Source organism: Oncorhynchus mykiss, chromosome 11, assembly GCF_057628025.1.
Source record: "Oncorhynchus mykiss isolate SJ-2025 chromosome 11, ASM5762802v1, whole genome shotgun sequence".
NCBI lineage: Eukaryota > Metazoa > Chordata > Actinopteri > Salmoniformes > Salmonidae > Oncorhynchus > Oncorhynchus mykiss.
In genome coordinates, this window is record NC_143032.1 from 78,627,298 (window position 1) to 78,652,968 (window position 25,671).

The window sequence follows — 25,671 nt, forward strand, 5'->3', positions numbered from 1 at the left end:
TGGTCATACATTGGGCAGGAGGTTAGGAAGTGCAGCTCAGTTTCCACCTCATTTTGTGGGCAGTGAGCACATAGCCTGTCTTCTCTTGAGAGCCATGTCTGCCTACGGCGGACTTTCTCAATAGCAAGGCTATGCTCACTGAGTCTGTACATAGTCAAAGCTTTCCTTAATTTTGGGTCAGTCACAGTGGTCAGGTATTCTGCCGCTGTGTACTCTCTGTTTAGGGCCAAATAGCATTCTAGTTTGCTCTGTTTTTTTGTTAATTCTTTCAAATGTGTCAAGTAATTATCTTTTTGTTTTCTCATGATTTGGTTGGGTCTAATTGTGCTGCTGTCCTGGGGCTCTGTAGGGTGTGTTTGTGTTTGTGAACAGAGCCCCAGGACCAGCTTGCTTAGGGGACTCTTCTCCAGGTTCATCTCTCTGTCGGTGATGGCTTTGTTATGGAAGGTTTGTGAATCGCTTCCTTTTAGGTGGTTGTAGAATTTAACGGCTCTTTTCTGGATTTTGATAATTAGTGGATATCGGCCTAATTCTGCTCTGCATGCATTATTTGGTGTTCTACGTTGTACACGGAGGATATTTTTGCAGAATTCTGCATGCAGAGTCTCAATTTGGTGTTTGTCCCATTTTGTGAAGGCTTGGTTGGTGAGCGGACCCCAGACCTCACAACCATAAAGGGCAATGGGCTCTATGACTGATTCAAGTATTTTTAGCCAAATCCTAATTGGTATGTTGAACTTTATGGTCCTTTTGATGGCATAGAATGCCCTTCTTGTCTTGTCTCTCAGATCGTTCACAGCTTTGTGGAAGTTACCTGTGGCGCTGATGTTTAGGCCGAGGTATGTATAGTTTTTTGTGTGCTCTAGGGCAACAGTGTCTAGATGGAATTTGTATTTGTGGTCCTGGTGACTGGACCTTTTTTGGAACACCATTATTTTGGTCTTACTGAGATTTACTGTCAGGGCCCAGGTCTGACAGAATCTGTGCATAAGATCTAGGTGCTGCTGTAGGCCCTCCTTGGTTGGTGACAGAAGCACCAGATCATCAGCAAACAGCAGACATTTGACTTCGGATTCTAGTAGGGTAAGGCCGGGTGCTGCAGACTTTTCTAGTGCCCGCGCCAATTCATTGATATATATGTTGAAGAGGGTGGGGGCTTAAGCTGCATCCCTGTCTAACCCCACAACCCTGTGTGAAGAAATGTGTGTGTTTTTTGCCAATTTTAACCGCACACTTGTTGTTTGTGTACATGGATTTTATAATGTCGTATGTTTTACCCCCAACACCACTTTCCATCAGTTTGTATAGCAGACCCTCATGCCAAATTGAGTCGAAGGCTTTTTTGAAATCAACAAAGCATGAGAAGACTTTGCCTTTGTTTTGGTTTGTTTGGTTGTCAATTAGGGTGTGCAGAGGGAATACATGGTCTGTTGTACGGTAATTTGGTAAAAAGCCAACTTGACATTTGCTCAGTACATTGTTTTCATTGAGGAAATGTACGAGTCTGCTGTTAATGATAATGCAGAGGATTTTCCCAAGGTTACTGTTGACGCATATTCCATGGTATTGGGGTCAAATTTGTCTCCACTTTTGTGGATTGGGGTGATCAGTCCTTGGTTCCAAATATTGGGGAAGATGCCAGAGCTAAGGATGATGTTAAGGAGTTTTAGTATAGCCAATTGGAATTTGTTGTCTGTATATTTGATCATTTCATTGAGGATACCATCAACACCACAGGCCTTTTTAACTCATTCAATGTAATTGGAGAATCCAGTGGGTTCTGGTAGTCTTTAATAGTTGATTCTAAGATTTGTATTTGATCATGTATATGTTTTTGCTCTTTATTCTTTGTTATAGAGCCAAAAAGATTGGAGAAGTGGTTTACCCATACATCTCCATTTTGGATAGATAATTATTCGTGTTGTTGTTTGTTTAGTGTTTTTTTTCTGACATGCTGTTCCTTCTTTTTCCGTAGTGTATTTCTGTATTGTTTTAGTGATTCACCATAGTGAAGGCGTCCCTCTCTCTAGCCATCGATCCCTCTCTCCCTCCCTCTCTCCGTCCCTCCCTCTCTCTATCCATCCATCCATCCATCATCCATCCATCCCTCGCTCCAGCCATCGATCCCTCCCTCTCTCTCTCCTTCCCTTTCCAGCCATCCCTCTTTCCAGCCATCCCTGTCTCACTCTCTCTCTCTCCATCTATCTCTCCAGCCCAGACAAGGGTTCAAATAGTATTCATTTTCTTTCAAATACTTTATCTTGGCTTGATTGAGCTTGCCTGGAGGCTGGAGTAATGGAACCAATGGAATAATACCAAAAGTGCAAACCCAACCTATCTCGCACTCCAGGCAGGCTCATGCAAATACTCAGGCTCAAACAGATTACTATTTGAACAAATACAAATTGAAACCAGGTCTGATGCACAGGGGAGAGGTCATGTGTAGGTTACACAGGCCATATGTTTTCTGTCTACTTAATGACGTCGACATCACCGCGCAGTAGAACCCTAGGCCTGTGGGATGGACTGTAAAGACGTAGCTTCACACCCTCACTATGACCCCTGACCTCAGCTGAACGTCTCTTCAATGTAACCTATATGTTGAGAGGGATTATGATCCAACTGAGAATATATAACTCCAGTCTATAGTCTCACTCTGTAACTCCAGTCTATAGTCTCACTCTGTAACTCCAGTCTATAGTCTCACTCTGTAACTCCAGTCTATAGTCTCACTCTGTAACTCCAGTCTATAGTCTCACTCTGTAACTCCAGTCTATAGTCTCACTCTGTAACTCCAGTCTATAGTCTCACTCTGTAACTCCAGTCTATAGTCTCACTCTGTAACTCCAGTCTATAGTCTCACTCTGTAACTCCAGTCTATAGTCTCACTCTGTAACTCCAGTCTATAGTCTCACTCTGTAACTCCAGTCTCACTCTGTACCTCCAGTCTCACTCTGTACCTCCAGTCTATAGTCTCACTCTGTAACTCCAGTCTATAGTCTCACTCTGTAACTCCAGTCTATAGTCTCCCTCTGTAACTCCTGTCTCACTCTGTAACTCCAGTCTATAGTCTCACTCTGTAACTCCAGTCTCACTCTGTAACTCCAGTCTATAGTCTCACTCTGTAACTCCAGTCTATAGTCTCCCTCTGTAACTCCAGTCTCACTCTGTAACTCCAGTCTCACTCTGTAACTCCAGTCTCACTCTCTAACTCCAGTCTCACTCTCTAACTCCAGTCTATAGTCTCACTCTGTAACTCCAGTCTATAGTCTCACTCTGTAACTCCAGTCTATAGTCTCACTCTGTAACTCCAGTCTATAGTCTCACTCTGTAACTCCAGTCTCACTCTAACTCCAGTCTATAGTCTCCCTCTGTAACTCCAGTCTCACTCTAACTCCAGTCTATAGTCTCACTCTGTAACTCCAGTCTATAGTCTCACTCTGTAACTCCAGTCTATAGTCTAACTATGTAACTCCAGTCTCACTCTGTAACTCCAGTCTATTGGTAGATTACCATGTAGGTCATAGCTATTCCCTATGTGGTCAATGATATTGGTAGATTACCATGTAGGTCATAGTTATTCCCTATGTGGTCAGTATTATTGGTAGATTACCATGTAGGTCATAGCTATTCCCTATGTGGTCAGTGATATTGGTAGATTACCATGTAGGTCATAGCTATTCCCAATGTGGTCATTGCCTCTCCTACATCCAGTCAACGGCAGTACAGGGTGTAATTGCTGTGTGTACACTGGTGTTGCCAGAGAACACAGTTGAGATAAGGAGCGACAGGTGGTTAGAGGAACCAATTCAAATATCTTCAAGCAAAGTCACAACCTCCTCTCACCTCTCAAAACCTCCTCTCACCTCTCTACCCACAGGCCCCTCTCTGCACAATACACACTTTCATGTCCTTGGAAAACACAGTGCCACACACACACACATGAGTAGCTTTATAAAACACCACACTGATAAACTACTAATCAGGTTCTGGAGTCTATATGGTAATGAGCTTCCTCTTGGGTGGATGATATATCACTTAATGACTGCTGACATTTAAAAGGTGTGTAATTAACAACAAATATTGTGGCTAAAAATATCATTAACGACAGTGTGTACTGGTGAGGATGGCTCACTGCTCCCGAGTGGTTCTCCCACAATCTGACAGCTCACTGCTCCCGAGACTGGGAGGTAGGAAGAGACAGCTCACTGCTCCCGACTGGTTCTCCCACAATCTGACCGCTCACTGCTCCCGAGTGGTTCTCCCACAATCTGACAGCTCACTGCTCCCGAGTGGTTCTCCCACAATCTGACAGCTCATTGCTCCCGAGTGGTTCTCCCTCAGTCTGACAGCTCAGTAGCAGAGACTGGTTCTCCCACAATCTGACAGCTCAGTAGCAGAGACTGGTTCTCCCACAATCTGACAGCTCACTGCTCCCGAGTGGTTCTCCCACAATCTGACAGCTCAGTAGCAGAGACTGGATCTCCCTCAATCTGACAGATCAGTAGCAGAGACTGGTTCTCCCACAATCTGACAGCTCACTGCTCCCGAGTGGTTCTCCCACAATCTGACAGCTCATTGCTCCCGAGTGGTTCTCCCACAATCTGACAGCTCAGTAGCAGAGACTGGTTCTCCCACAATCTGACAGCTCAGTAACAGAGACTGGTTCTCCCACAATCTGACAGCTCAGTAGCAGAGACTGGTTCTCCCACAATCTGACAGCTCAGTAGCAGAGACTGGTTCTCCCTCAATCTGACAGCTCAGTAGCAGAGACTGGTTCTCCCACAATCTGACAGCTCAGTAGCAGAGACTGGTTCTCCCACAATCTGACAGCTCAGTAGCAGAGACTGGTTCTCCCACAATCTGACAGCTCAGCAGCAGAGACTGGTTCTCCCACAATCTGACAGCTCAGTAGCAGAGACTGGTTCTCCCACAATCTGACAGCTCATTGCTCCCGACTGGTTCTCCCACAATCTGACCGCTCACTGCTCCCGAGTGGTTCTCCCACAATCTGACAGCTCACTGCTCCCGAGTGGTTCTCCCACAATCTGACAGCTCATTGCTCCCGAGTGGTTCTCCCTCAGTCTGACAGCTCAGTAGCAGAGACTGGTTCTCCCACAATCTGACAGCTCAGTAGCAGAGACTGGTTCTCCCACAATCTGACAGCTCACTGCTCCCGAGTGGTTCTCCCACAATCTGACAGCTCAGTAGCAGAGACTGGATCTCCCTCAATCTGACAGCTCAGTAGCAGAGACTGGTTCTCCCTCAATCTGACAGCTCATTGCTCCCGAGTGGTTCTCCCAGAATCTGACAGCTCAGTAGCAGAGACTGGTTCTCCCACAATCTGACAGCTCATTGCTCCCGAGTGGTTCTTCCACAATCTGACAGCTCAGTAGCAGAGACTGGTTCTCCCACAATCTGACAGCTCAGTAGCAGAGACTGGTTCGCCCACAATCTGACAGCTCAGTAGCAGAGACTGGTTCTCCCACAATCTGACAGCTCAGTAGCAGAGACTGGTTCTCCCACAATCTGACAGCTCAGTAGCAGAGACTGGTTCTCCCACAATCTGACAGCTCAGTAGCAGAGACTGGTTCTCCCACAATCTGACAGCTCAGTAGCAGAGACTGGTTCTCCCACAATCTGACAGCTCAGTAGCAGAGACTGGTTCTCCCACAATCTGACAGCTCAGTAGCAGAGACTGGTTCTCCCACAATCTGACAGCTCAGTAGCAGAGACTGGTTCTCCCACAATCTGACAGCTCAGTAGCAGAGACTGGTTCTCCCACAATCTGACAGCTCAGTAGCAGAGACTGGTTCTCCCACAATCTGACAGCTCAGTAGCAGAGACTGGTTCTCCCACAATCTGACAGCTCAGTAGCAGAGACTGGTTCTCCCTCAATCTGACAGCTCAGTAGCAGAGACTGGTTCTCCCTCAATCTGACAGCTCATTGCTCCCGAGTGGTTCTCCAACAATCTGACAGCTCAGTAGCAGAGACTGGTTCTCCCTCAATCTGACAGCTCAGTAGCAGAGACTGGTTCTCCCACAATCTGACAGCTCAGCAGCAGAGACTGGTTCTCCCTCAATCTGACAGCTCAGTAGCAGAGACTGGTTCTCCCACAATCTGACAGCTCAGTAGCAGAGACTGGTTCTCCCACAATCTGACAGCTCAGTAGCAGAGACTGGTTCTCCCACAATCTGACAGCTCAGCAGCAGAGACTGGTTCTCCCTCAATCTGACAGCTCAGTAGCAGAGACTGGTTCTCCCACAATCTGACAGCTCAGTAGCAGAGACTGGTTCTCCCTCAATCTGACAGCTCAGCAGCAGAGACTGGTTCTCCCTCAATCTGACAGCTCAGTAGCAGAGACAGGTTCTCCCACAATCTGACAGCTCAGTAGCAGAGACTGGTTCTCCCTCAATCTGACAGCTCAGTAGCAGAGTGGGAGGTAGGAAGAGACAGCCCAGTAACAGAGTGGGAGGTAGGAAGAGACAGCTCAGTAACAGAGTGGGAGGTAGGAAGAGACAGCTCAGTAACAGAGACTGTTAGGTAGGAAGAGACAGCTCAGTAGCAGAGTGGGAGGTAGGAAGAGACAGCTCAGTAACAGAGACTGGTAGGTAGGAAGAGACAGCTCAGTAGCAGAGTGGGAGGTAGGAAGAGACAGCTCAGTAGCAGAGTGGGAGGTAGGAAGAGACAGCTCAGTAACAGAGTGGGAGGTAGGAAGAGACAGCTCAGTAGCAGAGTGGGAGGTAGGAAGAGACAGCTCAGTAGCAGAGTGGGAGGTAGGAAGAGACAGCTCAGTAGCAGAGTGGGAGGTAGGAAAAGACAGCTCAGTAACAGAGACTGGTAGGTAGGAAGAGACAGCTCAGTAGCAGAGTGGGAGGTAGGAAGAGACAGCTCAGTAACAGAGACTGGTAGGTAGGAAGAGACAGCTCAGTAGCAGATTGGGAGGTAGGAAGAGACAGCTCAGTAACAGAGACTGGTAGGTAGGAAGAGACAGCTCAGTAGCAGAGTGGGAGGTAGGAAGAGACAGCTCAGTAACAGAGACTGGTAGGTAGGAAGAGACAGCTCAGTAGCAGAGTGGGAGGTAGGAAGAGACAGCTCAGTAACAGAGACTGGTAGGTAGGAAGAGACAGCTCAATAGCAGAGTGGGAGGTAGGAAGAGACAGCTCAGTAACAGAGTGGTAGGTAGAAAGAGACAGCTCAGTAACAGAGTGGGAGGTAGGAAGAGACAGCTCAGTAACAGAGTGGGAGGTAGGAAGAGACAGCTCAGTAGCAGAGTGGGAGGTAGGAAGAGACAGCTCAGTAACAGAGTGGGAGGTAGGAAGAGACAGCTCAGTAACAGAGTGGGAGGTAGAAAGAGACAGCTCAGTAACAGAGACTGGTAGGTAGGAAGAGACAGCTCAGTAACAGAGTGGGAGGTAGGAAGAGACAGCTCAGTAACAGAGTGGGAGGTAGGAAGAGACAGCTCAGTAACAGAGTGGGAGGTAGGACGAGACAGCTCAGTAACAGAGTGGGAGGTAGGACGAGACAGCTCAGTAGCAGAGTGGGAGGTAGGACGAGACAGCTCAGTAGCAGAGTGGGAGGTAGGAAGAGACAGCTCAGTAACAGAGTGGGAGGTAGGAAGAGACAGCTCAGTAGCAGAGTGGGAGGTAGGAAGAGACAGCTCAGTAACAGAGTGGGAGGTAGGAAGAGACAGCTCAGTAACAGAGTGGGAGGTAGGAAGAGACAGCTCAGTAGCAGAGTGGGAGGTAGGAAGAGACAGCTCAGTAGCAGAGTGGGAGGTAGGAAGAGACAGCTCAGTAGCAGAGTGGGAGGTAGGAAAAGACAGCTCAGTAACAGAGACTGGTAGGTAGGAAGAGACAGCTCAGTAGCAGAGTGGGAGGTAGGAAGAGACAGCTCAGTAACAGAGACTGGTAGGTAGGAAGAGACAGCTCAGTAGCAGATTGGGAGGTAGGAAGAGACAGCTCAGTAACATAGACTGGTAGGTAGAAAGAGACAGCTCAGTAGCAGAGTGGGAGGTAGGAAGAGACAGCTCAGTAACAGAGACTGGTAGGTAGGAAGAGACAGCTCAATAGCAGAGTGGGAGGTAGGAAGAGACAGCTCAGTAACAGAGTGGGAGGCAGGAAGAGACAGCTCAGTAGCAGAGTGGGAGGCAGGAAGAGACAGCTCAGTAGCAGAGTGGGAGGTAGGAAGAGACAGCTCAGTAACAGAGTGGGAGGTAGAGCCTTTACTAGCTGTGGGAGGTAGGAAGAGACAGCTCAGTAGCAGAGTGGGAGGTAGGAAGAGACAGCTCAGTAGCAGAGTGGGAGGTAGGAAGAGACTGCTCAGTAGCAGAGTGGGAGGTAGGAAAAGACAGCTCAGTAACAGAGACTGGTAGGTAGGAAGAGACAGCTCAGTAGCAGAGTGGGAGGTAGGAAGAGACAGCTCAGTAACAGAGACTGGTAGGTAGGAAGCGACAGCTCAGTAACAGAGACTGGTAGGTAGGAAGAGACAGCTCAGTAACAGAGTGGGAGGTAGGAAGAGACAGCTCAGTAACAGAGTGGGAGGTAGGAAGAGACAGCTCAGTAACAGAGTGGGAGGTAGGAAGAGACAGCTCAGTAGCAGAGTGGGAGGTCAGTAACTAACTCTGTCACAGAGCCTTTACTAGCTGCTGGTACAGATGACATTTCTAGGCCTCTGTGTGCCATCTCTCCCCTGCACCCCAAACACACACCACCGGAGCAGAGAAGAGCGTTTACTGTAGAATTTACAACCAAATTCTCCAAGTTTTTAATGTAAACAAAGAGACAGCCAAAACAATGTGCAGCATTGAGAGGAATATTAAATGTGTCCACAGAGAGAACTGGGGTGAGGAAGAACAGCGAGACAGAGACACAGAGACAGAGAGAGAGAGACTGAGAGACAGAGAGATACAGAGAGATACAGAGAGATACAGAGAGAGAGAGAGAGATACAGAGAGATACAGAGAGAGAGAGAGAGAGAGACAGAGACAGAGAGAGAGAGACAGAAAGAGAGAGACAGAGAGAGAGAGAGATACAGAGAAAGACAGATACAGAGAGAGAGACAGATACAGAGAGAGATAGATACAGAGAGAGAGACAGATACAGAGAGAGAGACAGATACAGAGAGAGAGACAGATACAGAGAGAGAGACAGATACAGAGAGAGACAGATACAGAGAGAGACAGATACAGATAGAGAGACTGAGAGACAGAGAGATACAGAGAGATACAGAGAGAGAGACAGAGAGACGGAGAGAGAGAGAGATACAGAGAGACACAGAGAGACACAGAGAGAGAGAGACACAGAGACAGAGAGAGACAGAGAGAGAGACAGATACAGAGAGAGACAGATACAGAGAGAGAGACTGAGAGACAGAGAGATACAGAGAGAGAGACAGAGAGACGGAGAGAGAGAGAGATACAGAGAGACACAGAGAGACACAGAGAGAGAGAGACACAGAGACAGAGAGAGACAGATACAGAGAGAGACAGATACAGAGAGACAGATACAGAGAGAGAGACTGAGAGACAGAGAGATACAGAGAGATACAGAGAGAGAGACAGAGAGACGGAGAGAGAGAGATACAGAGAGACACAGAGATACACAGAGAGAGAGAGACACAGAGACAGAGAGAGACAGAGAGAGAGACAAATACAGAGAGAGAGACAGAGAGAGACAGATACAGAGAGAGACAGATACAGAGAGAGACAGATACAGAGAGAGAGACAGATACAGAGAGAGACAGATACAGAGAGAGACAGATACAGAGAGAGACAGATACAGAGAGAGAGACAGATACAGAGAGAGAGAGACAGATACAGAGAGAGAGACAGATACAGAGAGAGAGACACAGAGAGACAGATACAGAGAGAGAGAGACAGATACAGAGAGAGAGACAGATACAGAGAGAGAGAGACAGATACAGAGAGAGAGACAGATACAGAGAGAGAGACAGATACAGAGAGAGAGACAGATACAGAGAGAGAGACAGATACAGAGAGAGAGAGACAGATACAGAGAGAGAGACAGATACAGAGAGAGACAGATACAGAGAGATAGACAGATACAGAGAGAGAGACAGATACAGAGAGAGAGACAGATACAGAGAGAGAGACAGATACAGAGAGAGAGACAGATACAGAGAGAGAGACAGATACAGAGAGAGACAGAGAGGACCCCAGGCAGGTCGGTTCTTCCCCAGACAGATGTCAGAAGCCTCCCTCCCCTGGACCAGCAGAGACACTATATGACTATAATAAAGCAGAGGCAGAGCCCCCTGAGGCCCAGCAAAGCCCACCAAATACAATTATAGTATAGACAGACTCTGTATGGTACACTGAACAACTATATTCCTCCCCAGACTCATATCAACTCATCCACCAGACAGGGGGGATACAGGGGTGGAGGGAGGGAGCAGGGAGACAGGGGTGGAGGGAGGGAGCAGGGAGACAGGGGTGGAGGGAGGGAGCAGGGAGACGGGGGTGGATGGAGGGAGCAGGGAGACGGGTGGAGGGAGGGAGCAGGGAGACAGGGGTGGAGGGAGGGAGCAGGGAGACAGGGGTGGAGGGAGGGAGCAGGGAGACAGGGGTGGAGGGAGGGAGCAGGGAGACAGGGGTGGAGGGAGGGAGCAGGGAGACAGGGGTTTAGGGAGGGAGGCAGGGAGAGTGGAGGCAGGGAGACAGGGGTGGATGGAGGGAGCAGGGAGACGGGTGGAGGGAGGGAGCAGGGAGACAGGGGTGTAGGGAGGGAGGCAGGGAGAGTGGAGGCAGGGAGACAGGGGTGGATGGAGGGAGCAGGGAGACAGGGGTGGAGGGAGGGAGCAGGGAGACTTGGGTGTAGGGAGGGAGGCAGGGAGAGCGCAGGAAGAGCGGGGGGGAGGGAGAGGAGGGAGGGAGGGAGGCAGGAAGGTAGGGGGGAGGGAAACAGGGAAAGCACAGGGAGGGAGGGAGATGGGGAGGGGCAGAGGGAGGCAGGGATGGAGAGAGGCAGGGAAGGAGACAGGGTCAGAATCAGGCAGGCAGGCAGAGAGGGAGGCAGGGATGCAGGGAGGGAGACAGGCAGGGAGGGAGACGGGGATGGAGGGAGACAGGGATGGAGGTTGGCAGGCAGAGAGAGAGACAGGGAGGGAGACAGGCAGGGAGGGAGACAGGGATGGAGGGAGACAGGGATGGAGGTTGGCAGGCAGAGAGAGAGACAGGGAGGGAGACAGGCAGGGAGGGAGACAGGGATGGAGACAGGGATGGAGGTTGGCAGGCAGAGAGAGAGACAGGGAGGGAGACAGGGATGGAGGGAGACAGGGATGGAGGTTGGCAGGCAGAGAGAGAGACAGGGAGGGAGACAGGGATGGAGGGAGACAGGGATGGAGGTTGGCAGGCAGAGAGAGAGACAGGGATGGAGAGAGGCAGGCAGGGAGAGAAGCAGGCAAGCAGAGAGTGAGGCAGGGATGGAGAGAGGCAGGCAGAGAGAGAAGCAGGCAAGCAGAGAGGGAAGCAGGGATGGAGAGAGGCAGGCAGGGAGAGAAGCAGGCAAGCAGAGAGTGAGGCAGGGATGGAGAGAGGCAGGCAGGGAGAGAAGCAGGCAAGCAGAGAGGGAAGCAGGGATGGAGAGAGGCAGGCAGGGAGAGAAGCAGGCAAGCAGAGAGGGAGGCAGGGATGGAGAGAGGCAGGCAGGGAGGGAAGCAAGCAGGCAGGCAGAGAGGGAGGCAACGCTGGCAGCTCGATACACCCTGCTTAAACATTAATATAGGCCAAGCAGCTTCTTCCCAACATAATGTTACTAACGCAGTGAAGTGTAAACTCTGGAAATGGCCAATAGAGTCAGGGAGAATAAATAGGATGACTGGATTACCATTCTTTCTCAATTATGCTTATTTTCATGAATAGCTGTGGTATTATCTTTTCTCCTTGTTTTATGTTTCATAAATAACTGAAATACAAAATCATGTCTAGTTGAGTTGAACCTGTTTATTATTGGAAACAAACACAGCATACTGTATTGTGATAAACATGCATGTCATTTTCATAATTGTAACAGACTGATTGTAATCTGATTGTAATCTCCAAAACATCCTCTCGCCACTGAAGCGTAAATTAAAAAGGAGTTATTTATGTTCACTTGCTAGAGAGTAGTGTGGGTAGCAGAGAGGAGTGTGGGTAGCAGAGAGGAGTGTGGGTAGCAGAGAGGAGTGTGGGTGGCAGAGAGGAGTGTGGGTAGCAGAGAGGAGTGTGGGTAGCAGAGAGGAGTGTGGGTAGCAGAGAGGAGTGTGGGTGGCAGAGAGGAGTGTGGGTAGCAGAGAGGAGTGTGGGTAGCAGAGAGGAGTGTGGGTAGCAGAGAGGAGTGTGGGTAGCAGAGAGGAGTGTGGGTAGCAGAGAGGAGTGTGGGTAGCAGAGAGGAGTGTGGGTGGCAGAGAGGTGTGGGTAGCAGAGAGGAGTGTGGGTAGCAGAGAGGAGTGTGGGTAGCAGAGAGGAGTGTGGGTAGCAGAGAGGAGTGTGGGTAGCAGAGAGGAGTGTGGGTAGCAGAGAGGAGTGTGGGTAGCAGAGAGGAGTGTGGGTAGCAGAGAGGAGTGTGGGTGGCAGAGAGGTGTGGGTAGCAGAGAGGAGTGTGGGTAGCAGAGAGGAGTGTGGGTAGCAGAGAGGAGTGTGGGAAGCCAGAGCAGACATTGATGGTGAGTAAACACCTGCTAGAAACAATTCCATACTTTGTCAGCTGAGGTGATGAGACACTGACAGTAATTAAAATCCCAAGCATTACAAGAGAGGCAGACGACCAGGCATTATGGTGAAAAATTACTAATTAAAAATGCCTCCTCCGACATTGGACAATTTAATTTTCAGACCCTCGAAAAAAATGTCATTATTAATTTAGTTGGCCACAGAACTTCAAATGGATCTAGAAGCTGTGTGTGTGTGTGTGTGTGTGTGTGTGTCTGTCCATCTCGTGGATCAAATAAGATGGTTAATTAATTGAATTACTGTGTCAATTAACATGCTTATCTGGGCATCCCACTAAGACAGGGGTACTTACAGTTGAAGTTTGAAGTTTACATACACCTTAGCCAAATACATTTAAACTTAGTTCTTTACAATTCCTGACATTTAATTCCAGTAAAAATTCCCTGTCTTGGGTCAGTTAAAATCACCACTTTATTTTAAGAATGACAGAATAATAGTAGAGAATGATTTATTTCAGCTATGTCACGTTCTGACCTTAGTTCCTTTGTTTTGTCTTTTGTTTTAGTCTGGTCAGGGCGTGATTTGGGGTGGGTTGTCTATGTTAGTTTGTCTATGATTTTCTATTTCTGTGTTTGGCCTGGTATGGTTCTCAATCAGAGGCAGCTGTCAATCGTTGTCCCTGATTGAGAACCATATTTAGGTAGCCTGTTTTCCATTGAGTTTTGTGGGTGGTTGTTTCCTGTTTAGTGTTTTTGTTTCACCGTTCAGGACTGTTTGTTTGTTGTTTTGTCTAGTGTTGCATATTTCATTCAATAATATGAGCACTTACCACGCTGCACCTTGGTCCTCCTCTCCTTCCCCAGATGACAAGTGTTACAAGCTTTTATTTCTTTCATCACATTCCCAGTGGGTCAGAAGTTTACATTCACTCAATTAGTATTTGGTAGCATTGCCTTTAAATTGTTTAACTTGGGTCAAACGTTTTGGGTATCCCCCAATAAGTTGGGTGAATTTTGGCCCATTCCTCCTGACAGAGCTGGTGTATCTGAGTCAGGTTAGTAGGCCTCCTTGCTCACACACGCTTTTTCAGTTCTGCCCACAACTTTTCTATAGGATTGAAGTAAGGGCTTTATGAAGGCCACTCCAATACCTTTGTTGTCCTTAAGCCATTTTGTCACATACTTTGGAAGTATGCTTGGGGTCATTGTCCATTTGGAAGACCCATTTGCGACCAAGATTTAACTTCCTGACTGATGTCTTGAGATATATATCCAATATATCCACATCATTTTCCTGCTATTTATTTTGTTTAGTCTCCCCTGTCCCCCTGCAGCAAACCAGTCTGGCTTTTTTATGGCGGTTTTGGAGCAGTGGCTTCTTCCTTGCGGAGTGACCTTTCAGGTTATATCGTACTCGTTTTACTGTGGATATAGATACTTTTGTAACCGTTTCCTCCAGCATCTTCTCAAGGTCCTTTGCTGTTGTTCTGGGATTGATTTGCACTTTTCTCACCAAAGTACGTTCATCTCTAGGAGACAGAACGCGTCTCCTTCCTGAGCAGTATGACGGCTGCGTGGTCCCATGGTGTTTATACTTGCATACTATCGTTTGTACAGATGAACGTGGTACCTTCAGGCGTTTGGAAATTGCTCCCAAGGATGAACCAGACTTGTGGAGGTCTACAATTTATTTTCTGAGGTCTTGGCTGATTTCTTTTGATTTTCCCATGATGTCAAGCAAAGAAGAACTGAATTTGAAGGTAGGCCTTGAAATACATCCACAGGTACACCTCCAAATGACTCAAATGATGTCAATTAGCCTATCAGAAGCTTCTAAAGCTATGACATAATTTTCTGGAATTTTCCAAACTGTTTAAAGGCACAGTCAACTTAGTGTATGTAAACTTCTGACCCACTGGAATTATGATACAGTGAATTATAAGTGAAATAATCTGTCTGTAAACAATTATTGGAAAAATGACTTGTGTCATGCACAAAGTAGATGTCCTACCCGACTTGCCAAAACTATAGTTTGTTAACAAGAAATTTGTGGAGTGGTTGAAAAACAAGTTTTAATGACTCCAACCTAAGTGTATGAAAACTTCTGACTTCAATCGTATGTACTATACTGAACAAAAATATAAACGCAACATGCAACAATTTCAAATGTTTTACTGAGTTACAGTTCATAGAAGGAAATCAGTAATTTGAAGTAAATTCATTAGGTCCTAATCTATAGATTTCACATGACTGGGAATACAGATATGCATCTGTTGGTCACAGATACCTTAAAAAAAGGTAGGGGCGTGGATCAGAAAACCAGTCAGTCAGTATCTGTAGTGACCACCATTTGCCTCATGCAGCGTGACACATCTCCTTCACATAGAGTTAATCAGGCTGTTGATTGTGGCCTGTGGAATGTTGTCCCACTCCTCTTCATTGGCTGTGTGAAGTTGCTGGATATTGGAGGGAACAGGAACACTATCGTACACATTGATCCAGAGCATCCCAAACGTGCTCAATGGGTGACATGTCTGGTGAGTATGCAGGCCATGGAAGAACTGGGACATTTTCAGATTCCAGGAATTGTGTACAGATCCTTGCGACATGGGCCGTGCATTATCATGCTGAAACATGAGGTGATGGTGGCGGATGAATGGCATAACAATGGGCCTCAGGATCTCGTCACGGTACCCCTGTGCATTCAAATTGCCATCGATAAAATGCAATTGTGTTCGTTGTCTGTAGCTTATGCCTGTCCATACCATAACCCCACCGCCACGCCACCATGGGACAGTCTGTTCACGACGTTGACATCAGCAAACCGCTCGCCCACACTACGCCATACACATGGTCTGCAGTTGTGGGCTGGTTGGATGTACTGCAAAATTCTCTAAAATGATGTTGGAGGCGGCTTATGGTAGAGAAATTAACATTGAATGATCTGGCAACAGCTCTGGTGAACATTCCTGCAGTCATCTGGCCAATTGCACGATCACTCAAACTTGAGACATAGGGTGAAAGGACAAGAAATAAAATATTTAAGTGCCTTTGAACATGGTATGGTAGTAGGTGCCAGGCGCACATGTTTGTGTCAAGAACTGCCACACAGCTGGGTTTTTCACACTCAACAGTTTCCTGTGTGTATCACGAATGTTCCACCACCAAAAGGACACTGTGGGAAGCATTGGAGTCAACATGGGCCAGCATCCCTGTGGAACGCTTTCAACACCTTGTAGAGTCAACATGGGCCAGCATCCCTGTGGAACGCTTTCAACACCTTGTAGAGTCCATACTCAGACAAAATCGAGATTGTTCTGAGGGCAAAAAGGGGGGAGTGCAACACAATATTAGGAAAATGTTCTTATTGTTTGTCCTCTCAGTGCATATACGAGCTGTAACATTGCTATTCACATCTTGTCACACTACTGAGCCCAGTCACTGGGCTGATTCTGGTTATGTAGGCCTGTACAGTACAGGCCATGTTGGCCCTACAGTGTGAATCTGACAAGGTTAGTTGCTACACTAAGCTATAGCTTCGTGTACTATCTTCATTACCCCGGGACTCTGCTGCCTGCGAGCACGCAGCTCAATGAAGAGCACTGACTCAACACAATCCATCCCTAGGGAAGGAAGAGACTAGCTGAGAGAAACGCATGACAATTACTTACCCGCTAGATCTAGAAGTTTTTTTTGTATATTTGTGTGTGTGTGTGTGTGTGTGTGTGTGTGTGTGTGTGTGGAGAGTGATATAGATACTAGCCAACAAATGGTATATCGCTCAACATGCAGGTCAATAACACAGACATTTTCATCTTAACACACACTCTGTCTGTCCTTAGAGAGAAGAGGAGTCCTGGAAACCATTTCACAACTCTTATTTCCATCTCGGAGGTAGGAAGCAGGAGGAGGAGGTAGGAGGAGGGGAGGGTAGGAGAGGTAGGAGAGGAGGTAGGGGAGGAGAGGAGAGGAGGTAGGAGGGAGAGGAGGTAGGGGAGGAGAGGAGAGGTGGTAGGATAGAGGAGGGTAGGAGGGGGAGGTAGGAGGGAGAGGGAGAGGGGAGGAGGTAGGTGAGAGGAGGGAGAGGGAGAGGGGAGGAGGTAGGTGAGAGGAGGGAGAGGGAGAGGGAGGGGGAGGAGGTAGAGGAGGTAGGAGAGGGGAGGAGAGGGAGGGGAGGGGGAGGAGGTAGAGGAGGTAGGAGAGGGGAGGAGGTAGGGGAGGAGAGGAGGTAGGATAGGAGGGGGAGGAGAGGTGGTAGGAGAGGAGGGGAGGGGGGAGGAGGTAGGAGAGGGTAGGAGAGGGGAGGAGAGGTGGTAGGAGAGGAGGGGAGGAGAGGAGGTAGGAGGGGGAGGAGAGGAGGTAGGAGGGGGAGGAGAGGTGGTAGGATAGAGGAGGGTAGGAGGGGGAGGTAGGAGGGGGAGGAGAGAGGGGGAGGAGAGGGGAGGAGGTAGGTGAGGGGAGGAGGTAGGAGGTAGGAGGAGAGGAGGTAGGAGGAGAGGAGGTAGGAGAGGGGGAGAGGAGGGTAGGAGAGGAGGTAGGAGAGGGGGAGAGGAGGGTAGGAGGGGGAGGTGAGAGGGGAGGAGGTGTGGGAGGAGGTAGGGGGGGGAGAGGAGGTAGGAGGGAGAGGAGGAGGTAGGAGGGGGAAGGAGAGGTAGGAGGAGAGAAGGTAGGAAGTAAGAGGGAGGGAGGAGAGAGGTAGGAGAGGAGGTAGGAGGGGGAAGGAGAGGAGGTAGGAGGAGAGGAGGTAGCTGGAGAGGAGGTAGGAAGTAAGAGAGGGAGGGAGGAGAGAGGTAGGAGGGAGGAGAGGTAGGAGGGAGAGGAGAGGAGGTAGGAGGGGGAGGAGAGGAGGTAGGAAGTAGGAGGGGGAGGAAAGGAGGTAGGAGAGGAGGTAGGAAGGGGAGGAGAGGGGAGGAGAGGAGGTAGGAAGGGGAGGAGGTAGGAGAGGAGAGGGAGGTGGGGAGGGGAGAGGAGGTAGGAAGTAGGAGGAGAGGAGGTAGGAAGTAGAGGAGGTAGGAGGGGGGAGGAGAGGAGGTAGGAAGTAGGAGGGGGAGGAAAGGAGGTAGGAGAGGAGGTAGGAAGGGGAGGAGAGGAGGTAGGAAGGGTAGGAGAGGGGAGGAGAGGAGGTAGGAAGGGGAGGAGGTAGGAAGGGGAGGAGAGGAGGTAGAATGGGGAGGAGGTGAGGTAGGAGGGGGAGGAGGAGAGGTAGGAGGGGGAGGAGAGGAGGTAGGAGGGGGAGGAGAGGAGGTAGGAGGGGGAAGGGAGGAGGTAGGAAGGGGAGGAGAGGAGGTAGGAAGGGGAGGAGAGGAGGTAGAATGGGGAGGAGGTGAGGTAGGAGGGGGAGGAGGAGAGGTAGGAGGGGGAGGAGGAGAGGTAGGAGGGGGAGGAGGAGAGGTAGGAGGGGGAGGAGAGGAGGTAGGAGGGGGAAGAGAGGAGGTATGAGGAGAGGAGGTAAGAGAGAGAGGAGGAAGGAGGGGGAGGAGAGGCTGTAGGAGGGAGAGGAGAGGAAGTAGGAGGAGAGGAGGTAGGAGGGGGAGGAGCGGAGGTAGGAGGAGAGGCGGTAGGAGGGAGAGGAGGTAGGAGGAGGTAGGAGGTATGAAGAGAGGAGGTAGGAGGAGAGGAGGTATGAGGAGGTAGGAGGTATGAGGAGAGGAGAGGAGGTAGGAGGAGGTAGGAGGTATGAGGAGGTAGGAGGAGAGGAGGCAGGATGCTGAAGGGTGCTGAAAGGGGGGGGGGGGGCTGCTGATGGACATGATAGGCTACATTACTTGATGGACCATTTCAAATTGGCTAGCTAATAACAGTTCACGTCAATGTGGCTAGTTATGAAGCTAACATTCAGCGGATAAACTAGATGGCTCTTTCCAAATAGTGTTTGATTTGCTTGTCATCTATAGTGGTGATGACAATAGTCTGACTGACAACTTTACCAGGACGAGGACTTGCTGATGTCAAGCTCTTTCCAAAAGCCTAATCTCTGATGAAGCAAACTAACTGACATGTTTTTAGTTCTTAGCCAGCTACATGCCAAATGGATAGGCTCCCCTCACGTATCTGATAGGCTCCCCTCACGTATCTGATAGGCTCCCCTCACGTATCTGATAGGCTCCCCTCACGTATCTGATAGGCTACCCTCACGTATCTGATAGGCTCCCCTCACGTATCTGATAGGCTACCCTCACGTATCTGATAGGCTCCCCTCACGTATCTGATAGGCTCCCCTCACGTATCTGATAGGCTACCCTCACGTATCTGATAGGCTCCCCTCACGTATCTGATAGGCAACCCTCACGTATCTGATAGGCTACCCTCACGTATCTGATAGGCTACCCTCACGTATCTGATAGGCTCCCCTCACGTATCTGATAGGCTCCCCTCACGTATCTGATAGGCTACCCTCACGTATCTGATAGGCTACCCTCACGTATCTGATAGGCTACCCTCACGTATCTGATAGGCAACCCTCACGTATCTGATAGGCTACCCTCACGTATCTGATAGGCTACCCTCACGTATCTGATAGGCTCCCCTCACGTATCTGATAGGCTACCCTCACGTATCTGATAGGCTACCCTCACGTATCTGAAATGACATGATCAATTGATGTTTACTGAACATGAAAAGCATGCAGTTACTTGCTGTACAACTCTAATAGAGCTAAATGTGGAATAAATCGGAGATTTGTAGTTCTGACTGCTCTTCAAGAGGTGATGATATTAAAAACCAAATAGTTATAAAATGTATTTAACAATCTCTTAAATGGCACATAGTTGTCAAGGGTTTTAGCGGAGCTGGGGTCTCCTTACCCCCCAGCAGCCAAATCCACCGAATTGTGACGTTTTATTGATAATGGCATATTCCCTCCCTCCCTCATTCTCTCTCCTCCCTCCCTCATTCTCTCTCCTCCCTCCCTCATTCTCTCTCCTCCCTCCCTCATTCTCTCTCCTCCCTCCCTCATTCTCTCTCCTCCCTCCCTCATTCTCTCTCCTCCCTCCCTCATTCTCTCTCCTCCCTCCCTCATTCTCTCTCCTCCCTCCCTCACTCATTCTCTCTCCTCCCTCCCTCACTCATTCTCTCTCCTCCCTCCCTCACTCATTCTCTCTCTTCCCTCCCTCCCTCATTCTCTCTCCTCCCTCCCTCATTCTCTCTTCACCCTCCCTCATTCTCTCTCCTCCCTCCCTCACTCTCTCCTCCATCACTCCCTCCCTCATTCTCTCTTTCCCTCCTTCTCTCTCCTCCCTCCCTCATTCTCTCTCCTCCATCCCCCTCTCTCCTCCCTCCCTCTCTCATTCTCTCTCCTCCCTCCTCATTCTCTCCTCCATCCCCCTCTCTCCTCCCTCCCTCTCTCATTCTCTCTCCTCCCTCAATCTATCTCCCTCATTCTCTCTCCTCCCTCCCTCATTCTCTCTCCTCCATCCCCCTCTCTCCTCCCTCCCTCTCTAATTATCTCTCCTCCCTCCTCATTCTCTCCTCCATCCCCCTCTCTCCTCCCTCATTCTCTCTCCTCCCTCAATCTATCTCCCTCATTCTCTCTCCTCCATCCCTCCCTCTCTCATTCTCTCTCCTCCATCTCTCCCTCCCTCCCTCATTCTCTCCTCCCTCCCTCATTCTCTCTCCTCCATCCATCTCTCCCTCATTCTCTCTCCTCCCTCCATACCTCCCTCTCCCCTCCATCCCTCTCCTCCCTCCCTCATTCTCTCTCCTCCCTCCCCTTCTCTCTCCTCCCTCCCCCTCTCTCTCTCTCCTCCCATCCTTTACTCATCTCTCTGCTCCCATCCTTTACTCATCTCTCTCAGCTCCAGTAGTGTTATTCCTCTTGACAACCTCCACCGCAGCAGGAAGGCTGCCATGTATAGCTACGTCTGCTGTCCAAACAATCACATCTCATTCTGCCTGCTGTTCAACCAATAACATCTCATTCTGCCTGCTGTTCAACTAATAGCATTTCATTCGGCCTGCTGTTCAACCAATAACATCTAATTTGGCCCGCTGTCCAACCAATCACATCTCATTCGGCCTGCTGTTCAACCAATCACATCTCATTCGGCCTGCTGTTCAACCAATCACATCTCATTCGGCCTGCTGTCCAACCAATAACATCTAATTCGACCTGCTGTCCAACAATCACATCTCCTTCGGCCTGCTGTACAACCAATAACATCTAATTCGGCCTGCTGTTCAACCAATCACATCTCCTTCGGCCTGCTGTACAACCAATAACATCTAATTCGGCCTGCTGTCCAACAATCACATCTCATTCGGCCTGCTGTCCAACCAATAACATCTAATTCGACCTGCTGTCCAACAATCACATCTCCTTCGGCCTGCTGTACAACCAATAACATCTAATCCGGCCTGCTGTCCAACAATCACATCTCCTTCGGCCTGCTGTACAACCAATAACATCTAATCCGGCCTGCTGTCCAACAATCACATCTCATTCGGCCTGCTGTCCAACCAATAACATCTAATTCGACCTGCTGTCCAACAATCACATCTCATTCGGCCTGCTGTACAACCAATAACATCTAATCCGGCCTGCTGTCCAACAATCACATCTAATCCGGCCTGCTGTCCAACAATCACATCTCATTCGGCCTGCTGTACAACCAATAACATCTAATTCGACCTGCTGTCCAACAATCACATCTCATTCGGCCTGCTGTACAACCAATCACATCTCATTCGGCCTGCTGTCCAACAATCACATCTCCTTCGTCCTGCTGTACAACCAATAACATCTAATCCGGCCTGCTGTCCAACAATCACATCTCATTCGGCCTGCTGTACAACCAATAACATATAATCCGGCCTGCTGTACAACCAATAACATCTCATTCGTCCTGCTGTACAACCAATAACATCTAATCCGGCCTGCTGTACAACCAATAACATCTCATTCGGCCTGCTGTCCAACCAATAACATCTAATTCGGCCTGCTGTCCAACAATAACATCTCATTCGGCCTGCTGTCCAACCAATAACATCTAATTCGGCCTGCTGTCCAACAATAACATCTCATTCGGCCTGCTGTCCAACCAATAACATCTAATTCGGCCTACTGTCCAACAATAACATCTCATTCGGCCTGCTGTCCAACCAATAACATCCCATTCGGCCTGCTGTCCAACAATCACATCTCCTTCGGCCTGCTGTCCAACAATCACATCTAATCCGGCCTGCTGTCCAACAATCACATCTCCTTCGGCCTGCTGTCCAACAATCACATCTAATCCGGCCTGCTGTCCAACAATCACATCTCCTTCGGCCTGCTGTCCAACAATCACATCTAATCCGGCCTGCTGTCCAACAATCACATCTCCTTCGGCCTGCTGTCCAACAATCACATCTAATCCGGCCTGCTGTCCAACAATCACATCTAATCCGGCCTGCTGTCCAACAATCACATCTAATCCGGCCTGCTGTCCAACAATCACATCTCCTTCGGCCTGCTGTCCAACAATCACATCTAATCCGGCCTGCTGTCCAACAATCACATCTCATTCGGCCTGCTGTCCAACAATCACATCTAATCCGGCCTGCTGTCCAACAATAACATCTAATCCGGCCTGCTGTTCAACCAATCACATCTCATTCGGCCTGCTGTACAACCAATAACATCTAATTTGGCCTGCTGTCCAACCAATCACATCTCATTCTGAAACAGGGACAACGTGTCTCATTTGAAAAAGCTCAGCAGCAGTTTGTAGCTGTAGGTTGCCAATGTGAAGGGCTGGAGAGATGAGGGGACAAGCAATCAATGGCTGACATGTTGAGAGGCAGGCCAAGGCAATCAGGGTTGGGGGAGAAGAGGAGAGACACACACACACACACACACACACACACACAAAGCTTTCAGAAATCCAATGCACGCGGAGTAAACCGTAACAGTCAATGATGACCACACATGTCTTGATTTACCCCACTTTGACATCATCAAATACAGTACAGCACTAACACACCTGATTCAAAGAATCACCAAAACCTTCATTACTGAATCAGGGTTGTCAGTCGGTGCTGGTCTGGAACAAAAGCCTGCACCCCCTGCAGCTAGCTCTCTAGGACCAGGTTTTATGACCACTGGGCTAAACCCCATTTCAATTCAATATCTGCCCTGCCTGTTTATGTTCATTTCCATGGTGATCAACCCTTTTATTAAGCATGTACACAGTTTACTGGCCCAACAAGGAAGGAGGATCAAGAATCCTGTTCCATCCTATTACAGCATTAGTATTCAATCCTATTACAGCATTAGTATTCAATCCTATTACAGCATTAGTATTCCATCCTATTACAGCATTAGTACTCAATCCTATTACAGCATTAGTATTCCATCCTATTACAGCATTAGTACTCAATCCTATTACAGCATTAGTACTCAATCCTATTACAGCATTAGTACTCAATCCTATTACAGCATTAGTATTCCATCCTATTACAGCATTAGTATTCCATCCTATTACAGCATTAGTACTCAATCCTATTACAGCATTAGTATTCCATCCTATTACAGCATTAGTATTCCATCCTATTACAGCATTAGTATTCCATCCTATTACAGCATTAGTATTCAATCCTATTACAGCATTAGTATTCCATCCTATTACAGCATTAGTATTCAATCCTATTACAGCATTAGTATTCCATCCTATTACAGCATTAGTATTAGCGGTCATATAGCCTCTCTGTCCCGGACTCCACAGCTGTGTTTGAATGCCAATAGCCTAAACAAACACATACTAGCTCATCTCAATGACTATAGGATTAATTGTGGGAAAGTAAGATTTATTTAGCAACACTACAGTATCTGTGGCATAAACATGATGTACAGTAACAAACAGCAGGATAACGTAACATGAATGGCACGTGACACACAGCATTCATCTCTATATCCCTTTGGATGGGTTTGACTAGGCTACTGTCATCACATCAAACCTGTTTTGACACAATCCTCTCCTGTAGCCTATATCACGCTGCGATATGAGCATCAATTTACAAACGCAGTAAGATTTTTGCTTTCAATAAAACTATGATTCAATGGCTTAGTCTGTTCTTTATTACATTTATATTTGACATTGCCAAGATCTTGCGAAGGACTCAAAAGCACGACCGTCCATTCGCCAATCAATCGATACCCATATAGACATGCCTGTATGATACAGACTGGGTACATCTTCTCTGCTGCACCGCAGCAACATCGGTCGGATGTCAGAGGTGTGCCGCAACTAGATGTGCTGGACGAAACACACAAACCGAGAGCTCTGAGTTGGGGAAAACCCCAAAACACAACTCCGAAAACCCAAAACATTTACGTAAAATATTTCAACCTTAATAAGGTCGCTTGTTTTTTTTTCCCCCCCTTGCCACCTGCTTCGAAACCTACAAGCCGAGGGGACAATTGGGACGAATATTTGTCAGGAAGGCAAAATATGGAGCACATACGGTGCTTGCGTATTCCGGGTCGGTGCCGCCATTCATCAGCTCACAGACCGTAGCGCACTACTGAGCAAGAACACCGACCGAGCCCCGGTCCCCGTGGAGGCAGCTGCGGCAGCAACAATTATCCCAGGGACACTCGTCGTAATGAATGCTCACTTGTTACAGAAGCCAAGCTGCGTGTCTGCAAACAGGATGAATCAGCCCAGAGTAGACCAGAGCCCCGCCATATCAATAGGACTGATATGGGGAGGTTTAGGAGGGGCTGCCCTGGGGGAAAAAAACATCTCGTTTTTGCCATCAAATTACGAGATGTAGCATATCCCATGGCACCTGAAGCAAAGCCAACGTGTTATAGCCGAACTGTCATGCAGACACGTATTATCTGTTTTGATACACAGAGAATAGAATCACAACGAATGCACTTGGTGCGCAACTCAAAGCATCATCTCCGCCATAACTTCACTATGTTTAATCTCCTGAAAGTTAGAAAATAATCTCGTCCGTAAATCAATTGTTATATTTTATTCTATGTACTATTTTCTGTTGTTGTAAAATGATCGAATCCGATCAATGCGTTCTGAACACCTGCCAATGATCGGGCCCAGAACAGATTCTAGAATATATTCTATCCCCCCGCATAGAACGTTTCATGTTATTTATTGTCATGTTTTCCTTCCGATACATTCTAACTAACTATGTTTCTATTTCTTATCTGGAACAGCTTAATCTCCTGCTGGCCATGACAAACTCAGCAGCAAGATCACGGACTAGGTTGTCCTGGCCCCTCCTCAAGTGGCATTCGATTAGAGTCTATCTCTGCTACTGTTCGTTCAACAAAACACTCGTATAGAAAAGTGTCTCCTTGTTCATAACACCATAATATAGCATGAACGCGCAGCGGTTCGTTCAAAAGCAATCAACGCAATTCATCTCACCTCAGGTGTTTCGATATCGGTGTTTCTACAAGAGTGCGGTGAGTCTTCCATGCAATTCCACCGTCTGTCGTTTCGTTCCCCACCTCTCCCTCTCGCTCTCGCTCTACCCGGCTGGGCTAGTCAGCTGTCGGTTGGTCTGTGTGTGCTGTGCGCGCGCTGCCTCAGCCCTTCCTTCCTAGCCACCGGGCGTGACATCAGAGGGGGATTACAAACAATGCCTGCAAAAAGCATCTTTAAATGGGGGGGGAATTGTATCCAGCACTGGCCGGCTGCTCCAGCTGTCTTGAACGGGTTCTATTGTCTTCAACTCGACTTCACACATAAAATCCCTAGTCTGTTTAATCTATCCATGCTATTCTGGATGCCAGTTCAATTTGACCCCATTCTTCTTATAGAAGAAGCTCTCTAAATCCATGTAATTTCTGTACTGAATTATGGGGAAACAATGGGATTCCATTTATCATTGGTATAAAGTACTTATGTAAAAGTACTTTAAAGTACTACTTACAGTTGAAGTCAGAAGTTTACATACACCTGAGTTTAATACATGTAGAGTCTATCTCTGCTACTGTTCGTTCTACAAAACACTCTTATAGAAAAGTGTCTCCTTGTTCATAACACCATAATATA

At 48.3% G+C, this 25,671-nt stretch overlaps 1 protein-coding gene across 4 annotated transcripts in view; it reads right to left on the bottom strand.

Annotated features, from left to right (window-relative positions):
• Positions 1–25,210, bottom strand: part of LOC110535119 (amyloid-beta A4 precursor protein-binding family A member 1) — a 132,329-nt gene extending 107,119 nt beyond the window's left edge. For 2 of the 4 annotated variants that reach the window (XM_036936393.2, XM_036936391.2), the window contains exon 1: positions 25,042–25,190. The gene's annotated coding sequence lies outside the window, so the exon portion shown is untranslated. Of the gene's footprint in view, positions 1–25,041 lie in introns of all 4 variants that reach the window. The other 2 variants (XM_036936392.2, XM_090191181.1) reach the window with 1 other exon arrangement.
• Between the last annotated feature and the right edge of the window lie 461 nt (positions 25,211–25,671).